An 8,593-nucleotide genomic window follows, 5' to 3' on the forward strand; every position below is an offset into this window, starting at 1 on the left:
TTAAACTCCATAATCCATACATTACTACCCCCCACCCTGCCCCTACCCCTCCCCAGGTCACCGCCCGGCCGCTTCTCCCACTAACAGCCGCGGCTGTTCCTTTCATTAAAAGGGAGAGTGTGTCAGCACTTCTCTGTGGAGTGAATACTTTCATTAGGAGACCACTGGCTCCAAGGAACTGCAGCTACTCTGGTATAGTCTGTTCGTTTCAGGCTTTCACATGACTAATATATAGTCTATCCAAAACAGCATCAACATTTAGTGTACAATACAGGAGGTTATAAAACCACAACAGGGGGCACATTGACTGCATTGTTTTTCTGAGACTGCATGATTTACTATGAGGAAGGATTGTCTTTGACGATTCTCCTTGTGTATACTAGGCAGTTAAATAACTTTATTAGATGAAATTAAGATCAAGACAAGTGGAGTAATTTTTACGTAGTGAGATTTAAGACTGGTTGTCTACTTTTGTGATACTAGTCTTGATTTTACTTTCTTAATTAACCTTACATATAGAACTTCATGTTACATCCCGTAAGTTATCACTCTCTACAACACGTTTAATTGTAATACTTGTACAACATCACTTACGATGTCATTGGAAGAAAGACTGCAAAATATAGACGTCTTTATTGAAACAACCACTACTGGAGAAACATATTTGCCTTTAAATGCAATATTTTAAAACGTTCTAGTTACAGTCAGGCTGGTGGCAATGTAGATATTTACAGTACACTCAAACTTTAAACTTTATCCGTGTACATCAATTGTTTGTTTCTTCAGACACTTAACTGATAAAGAGTTGCTAAAGTATGTCCTTATCCAAATTTCTACCTATGAAGACCATTTGCTTTGTTCTTTCATCATCCTTCTCCCAGTTCACCAATGTCTCCTCGAGGTCGTAAAGCTTGTGTACACCTTGGACTATTTCTTGTTGCGTCTTGCCCTTCAAAGACACTAGCCCTTTTAATCGTATGACTTCCATGAGGTTACCCGTCCTGTCTCTCGTGGTCTTTTCCCACAGAAGGTTCTGAATGAATATATGTAGGTGTTCTTCACTGATGCTTCCTGGAACCTCAAACGTGACTGTGACAATGCTCGGGTCTAAGTGCGGACGAGTTGTCTCCAACTGCCGAAGTTTTACCTGTAAACTTCTGCTCGATAACTTGTTGAACAAATGTAGATCCAGTACATCTGGGAGGTCCACCCTCGACCTCTGCGTCTCCAGGAGCTTGACACACCTGTCGATTGACCTGACGGCGGCTTTCAAAGAGTCCAATTTTTTCTGCAGCACCAGGTCTGTTTTATTGATGAAGAAGGGGGCTGGCCAGGGCCACCTGCCTAGCCGTCTCGTTGATCAGGCCTTCGCCCGTCTCCTCGGTCAGCTGCCGCAGCCCGTACTTGGCATCCACAACGGACACAATGCCATCCAGGTACAGCTCGCTGCCCAGCTCGGCGTCCACCCAGAAGACAGAGGCCAGGCCAGTCAGTGGTCTCCAGCAGGATGTAGTGAAGCAGCCCTTCTTGCGCATGAGGTTCTTGATGGCCTGGACGCCGCTGTCCTTGATGGAGCAGCAGAGGCAGCCGTTGCGCAGCTCCAGCCTCTCCTCGAACAGCTCCCCGGCCTGGCTGACGGTCAGCACCTTTTCCAGCATGCTGCCCTCCCCGAACTCGTTCAGGATGACGGCGATGCACTTGTGGTGCTGCTCCGTCAGGATGTGCTGCAGTAGCGTGCTCTTGCCTGCGCCCAGGTAGCCCGTGATGATGGTGACGGGGATCCTGGTGCCTTGAAGTGGTGCCTCTGGGATGGGGAAGAGCTTGTGCAGTCCTCCTCGTCCTCTGAGCTGGAGTCGGCCATTGGAGCTGCTGCGGGGAGGGGTCCTTGACTATAGACCCGGTGTCCACCTGCCCCCACCACCATCCGACCCTCTCAAACGACCCTCACACTACGGCCGGTGTTTACTTTAGCCCCACCCTGAAGCAGAAGCACCTGTCACCAACGGCCCGAAGTAATCACCCCCATGACGCACAAGGATACGGCATGACGCACCGTCGCTTGAGGGTGCGCCCTTGCTTAGCTATATTGCTCTAACTGTAACTAAAAAGCACTGGCCGCGCGGCAGTACAGCCGTGCGTCAGTGAAAGTGGCAGCAGGGGAAGGGGGCATGGGTGATTCCCTTTTGGGAGCCTGCAACCATATGGCACCACCATATGGCGCTGCGCGCTCCCGAAAGGTAATCCCCAAGATGTGCACGCGTTGCATTACAAGCAATGCAACGCGTGCACGTTTTTGCCCCCAAAGCTGTGGCGATGGCTGTGGCAATGCATGCGTGTTGCGTAGGCGAGACATAAAAAGGCCTAGAACCAACATCCACAATCTGCCACAGATTAAATGATATCTACTGCCTTAATACTGACAGTCAAAGAGGACCAGTTCAGAGGTGACCCCTTATGAGACCTCTTGGCCTTACTCCTCCCCTCCTGACACCAGGGCAATAAATAGTGGGGCATTCAACCTTCTCCAGCTACTGTGGCCCATGGGCTCGGCTACCATCCTGGCAAGAGAGAAACACTAGGATGCAGTCCCTTCTATGTCGTCCTCCACGCACCGTGGACAGCAGGGCAGAGTGCAGGGCGCAGCCACAGGCCAGGCGCAGGGCACACTAAGCACAGCTCTCCACAGACAGGAAGGGTAAACAGGCCTGAAGTACATGATTAATGGGGGGGTTGAGTGGAGCCATGGTTACAAAGTTATTTGTAACTTGCGACGTACAGTGGTATTTTGTGCAGATTTTGAATTGTATCCACAATGCCCTTTGAATGGAAATATATGTTTGTGTGCTGATATTGCACAAACAGTAATGGTTCAATCAACATCAACATTATTCAGCTAACCAAAGCCATAAAAGTACACCACTGTGAACAATTTACATAAAAACACATTAATACATTTTACATTTATTAAAATATACCACATACAAACAATAAAATGATACAGATAAGAACAAATGACTTATAGTTTATTAATCAAGCGATAAAAGCAATTATATCTAAATATGAGATCAATCCACACTTTAAAATATCTAACACCCTTTCTTCCTATATTTTACTGCCGCCACAAAAAAATTTGCTACTTTAAAAATCTCCCATGGGTTATTTAACAACTGCAGATATAGTAGGGTTGGTCTGACTTGCACAAATCCCTCCCCCTTTAAAATGAGTCTTAAAAACATTCTCCTCATAGGGCTAAAATGCTCACAAAACTGTTGTAAATAATACCAGGTAGTCCATATGCTTTCTTGATGCTCCTTTATTCAGGTAAGATGTTAGGTAAGATATATAGATACTCCGGCAGTAATTGTGCGCGCTATAAAACAGCTTAACATAACATAACATAACATATAAAGGGGAAACCCCACCAGGAGTGGCCTCCTGCCACTCAGCCCACATTCAACTGCCAGACATCCACACAGAACATTCTAACAGGCTCTTTCAACACACATTCTAAGCTGGGCAGCAGGGACAAGTATAACACATCTCCCTTCTTTAATTTGATGAACGAGAGAGATGAATAGAAATTGCGGAGAGTAAGTGAGATAACAAGTCACATCACGCAATTTCAACATAAATGTAAAATCAGATAAGATTGGCAATTAACAACTTCACAAACCAATCTCGCAAACTAATAAATAACATTCACACCACCTTCTTTCTTCCTTAAACAAACATTACTCACACAACGAAATAACCAACACACTATCACGCCCACGCATCACATACTCAACCCAGAAACCAAACAAACCGACTGGCCAGGTCAGTAAGAGGCAAAAAGGTCCCAACTCACGGTGTAACAGTACAGTGGAACTCCAAGCTCCCTCAAACTCCATGAGAGTATTAAAAAGTGAAACCCCAAATTCCATCAAATCCCATGAAAATATCTAAAAGTGGAACTCTAAGAACCCTCAAACTGTACGAAAATATTTAAAAGTGGAACTCCAAGCTCCCCCAAACTCTATGAAAACATTTAAAAGTGGAACTCCAAGTTCCTACAAACTCCATAAAAATATTTAAGAGTGGAACTCCAAGCTCCCTCAAACTGCATGAAAACACTTAAAAGGGGAACTCCAAGTTCCCTCAAACTCCATAAAAATATTCAAAAGTGGAACTTCAAGTTCCTACAAACCCCATAAAAATATTTAAGAGTGGAACTCCAAGCTCCCTCAAACTGCATGAAAATACTTAAAAGTGGAACTCCAAGTTCCCTCAAACACCATGTAAATATCTAAAAGTGGAACTCCAAGTTCCCTCATGTTCCTTGCAAGAAAAACATCACCACAGCACAAATACACCTCCTCAGAGCACATACTACTCTAAAAAAAAATAAACTCAATTGGACTCTAAGCACAACGTGAATTAATAAAACACCTCAGGACAGAAAACGCCACCAATATGACCACCCCAAAGATGAGCATTCAGCGTAACATACATGAATCCAAACCTCACACTGCAATTTAAACTTAAACTCACACACAAAATAACATTTCAATGACCAGCATAAATATTGTTATAAACAGTCTCATGGTCTGATGAGCGATCTCTCACCCGAGGTCTTCAATCTCTGTACGTAGTCTGTTGGTATTGATATAAATCCACAGAAGTCCAGCAGGGACAGGTAATATAACAGGGACAAGTATAACAAAAACATTGTAATGTGCATGGTGCCCTGCAAAGAAAAATTATCACATGTACACAGACCTGGATCTTTTAACCTGCTCCAGCCCTGTTCGTCTGCTGAAAGACAATGAATATGATTAAAACGGAACTTAATTAGAAGAAATCGATGGAAAGGTTTTGTAATAATTACCAAATACGGTTCTATCCGTGGGACAGTCTTTCAAAGAAAATGGGCTCACAATCTCCAATGCTTTTCTCTCTGCACACAGCATATTTAAGAATTGGGCTTTAACCCATGCCATATCCTCTTTCTCCATCTTTTCCGGAGTAACAAAGAGTTCCGGTCGCCCCAATTTTCCAAGCATTAACATAACCTATTGTAACCATTGGATTATGCCCACATTATCCAACGCTAAGCAGTCCCTAATGGTATGATTCTGCTCAGTTCCAATTCTGTATTAATCCATGTGTTTAGCCATTAAATCACTGGACAAATCCCAATTTGATCGTCAACAAAGCCACTTCCCAGCTCTTGGTGAATAGCAAATGTAAAAGTAGATTGGGGGACCGCCAGGAGATATCACATACATTTGTTTTCAACTTGCGGAAGTACCCCTGTGGGGCTATATCCCTAAATCACAGACCCACACAATGCTATTGCAATGCTTTTAGAAACCATATATTTTGAAGAAGGCTTCAAGAGGCTTCACTCCCAATGGCAGCTGTGGACCTTGACATTACAAGCTTTTTTACCCTTTTTTGCCCTTAACTGGAGAGTCCAGGAGCCTCTTTCATCGAATAAAACCCCCAAATAGGGGAAAGAGGAGACCCTTGACAGCTCGACCCCTTCACAATAAAAAGTGTAAAACATTTTTGCCCTCTGCCCCATTTTCATTGTGTGAGTTTTGATTTTATTGACAATAAGGTCCAGGGATTGCATACAAGATCCAAACGAGTCCAAGAGTTTCTGCAGACCAACTGCAGTACGGGCCAAGAGAACTGCATCATCACCGTATAGGAGAGCAGAAATAACCCTGTCCCCTATACGTGGAATATCTAGAGCGGGCGCCCGCGCATGTGCATTTCTCGCAAGAAATGCGCGGGCCCTCGCGCATGCGCATTCGTCTGGAAGAAGTCGACGCGACAACAGGAAGAGGGAGCCCCGGGACGCCGCTTGCCATGTAAGTCCTTTTTCATTACTTTTTCTGTGTTTAACATTAAAATTAGGTATGTAGAAGAGGGGGGGGAGGCGGGCGGCGCGCAGTGGGGATCCGCAAAGTGTGTGGGTTGGCGTAGCTTCCATCCCACTTTGCGAGCTTTGCATAGCCCCACTACGCTCACTACGCCCACCCCTACTTTAAAGTGCTTAGTGCATTTACCATCTTGGTTGACGCTGACCCTAGCATAAAGATCCTTATAAAGATCTGCTAAAAATAGATTAAACAGCGGTTCATCCCCATATCCATCAATATTGATCATAACTTTGTTATATTTGGTAAACAGTCAAAATATCGAGTACAAAATATCGAATGGACATAATATCGAGTTTAAAATATAGAACGGACAAAATATCGAATGGACAGAATATAGACATCAAAAATATCGTTTTAGAGGTAAGTAATGTAATATCGAATGTTAAAAATATAGAAAGTTAAAATATCGAAGTATATAATATAGGTTATTAAGAAGAACTTACATTCTAAATTATGCAGAGAGGGTTAAACCTCTCTACGAATGAATGAAACCTGATTTTAAACCAATCAATTGGACTCAGAAACACACAGAAATTTTGAGATCATTGCAAACAAACCTGTTAGCTAAAACAAAATTAGAAACTCGTGACAATACACGCAACTTTGTAATCCGAGTCATCCCAGGAAGATGCGGATTGGTACCAATAGCTTACAAATCACATTTGTACACACAAGCAGAAAAAACATTCAGCCTTACAAAAAATACTGTAAAGGCGGTCCAGACTGCTGTAGCAAAAGAAAGAGCCCAAGCCCAAGGCAAAAGATTAAATGTTTTTACAGCAGAATCAGTCTTTGAGGAGTTATTCAGCCCAGTTAATCTAAAAACGGTGGCACTAGATCCAAAATGGATACAGTGGGAAAATTCTCTCCTCAGAAGACGTGACATACTATTTTGACCCGAACATGAAAAAACTGAATGATTTGAAATATGAAGAATATCCTCTGCCAATCGAAATTCTGCCTCTCCAACAGTACTCTTGTATAATCTATGCGGACAGATTTGTACAACATTACAATGTAGATGATAAATCCTACAATGCAGCCTGCGCGATTGTTAAAGGTCGCTGGCTCTGAGGTAAATTCAGACCAAAAATAACAAAAACTGAACCACTGAGAAACTGTTCAACCAGCGAGCTGAAATCAGATCTTTAAAGATGGCGCTTGAAAATGCCGATCGTGAATTCCCGACACTAATAGTGTGCGATTCGCATTTCTGCGTCAAATCTTACAATAATGACTTGCAGAAAAGACTCACGTGATACACACACTGAGTCATCAACGTGATGGCGTTCATGTTGCAGGGAATTCATTAGCTAAAACAGCCACAGCGGAAGCAACTCAACCGGCTTCCGTAGCCACAAAAAAGCGTTCAGAAAAATACACAGACGGGGAAACCATGCTGGCGGTAAAAATTGTCTTCAAAAGGCAACTGTGCAGCACTACCTGTGAACTATCCACTCAATTATTCAACTCAACAGATTAAGGAATCTCTGACAAAATTACAATCAGAATACTGGTGGCCGGGGATGAGCCTGCAACATTATAAATTTGCAAAAAGCTGCCCAGACTGCAACAGAGATCGCAGCAAAGAGCCAACCGGAGTATTGCCATGGCCATTTCTGTAGTTAGCATAAGGCTATCTATATGTAAAATCCAGCATCCCATTAATTCATTTTAAGATTAGATTCACTTAAAAATGTGGCCCCAGCGCTCGGCTGATGCCAGAACTGTTATAAAAGATTTGCGAGTCTTTATCGGCACATACGCCACTGCTACGCTATGTGAGCAAATTTCTGAGTATTTTGAACAGAAAATTAAAAAGGTGTACGACTCTTTTGGTCCAATAACAAAAACAGTGAAGCAGGACATAGCGAATAAAGGCGAGCTAGAAGAGACTTTTACCCAGTTCATGCACATTCCACTGAATGAGGTAAGGCAAGAACTTAGCCGATGCAAATCCGGTTCCCCGGACGACCCCTGCCCAGCTAAACTTTGGAGTGTCATTGCAGACTCGGTAGCCCCGATACTTCAATGTATTTGGAATTCTTCAATTGCTTCGGGCATTTTCCCTGACGTCTGGAAGCATGCCACTCTCCTACCCCTAAAGAAGAAACCCAATGGGGACCCTGACGACCTGACGAATCTCCGCCCAATATCCCTATTAGCTGCCCCGGGAAAAATGCTGGAAAAAATTATACAGCGACAATTGAGTAAATTTGTGGAAACCAACAACATCCTACATGAAACTCAATCGGGTTTCCGACCCGGTTTCAGTACGGAAACAGCGCTCATAGAGGTAGCCGAGTCAGTGAGGTGGTCGATGGATGCAGGAGACTCTGCAATGCTGGTACTCCTGGATCTATCGGCCGCCTTCGACACGGTGGACCACGCCAGCCTACTCAGTCGGCTCGCAGAGATAGGCATTCAGGACAGAGCACTAGGGTGGATAAACTCCTACCTATCGCTTAGAACGCAGAAGGTAACACTTGGGACGTTCTCTTCCACGCCCAAAATTCTTGGCTGTGGAGTCCCGCAGGGATCGGCCCTCAGCCCCCTTCTGTTCAACATCTACCTGGCTCCTCTTTTTACGTTAATTGCCAACTGGGGTGTCAAGGCAATTTCTTATGCCGATGACACCCAGTTGGTATTTCCGTACTCAGAGA

The 8,593-nt window shown here is 44.0% G+C and overlaps 1 pseudogene; it reads right to left on the reverse strand.

The window, feature by feature from the left end:
• Positions 1-766: 766 nt before the first annotated feature.
• Positions 767-1,861, reverse strand: LOC147665172 (zinc-regulated GTPase metalloprotein activator 1A pseudogene; annotated as a pseudogene).
• Positions 1,862-8,593: the final 6,732 nt, after the last annotated feature.

This window comes from Lissotriton vulgaris, unplaced genomic scaffold (genome assembly GCF_964263255.1).
Source record: "Lissotriton vulgaris unplaced genomic scaffold, aLisVul1.2 SCAFFOLD_4784, whole genome shotgun sequence".
NCBI classification, from domain to species: Eukaryota; Metazoa; Chordata; class Amphibia; order Caudata; family Salamandridae; genus Lissotriton; species Lissotriton vulgaris.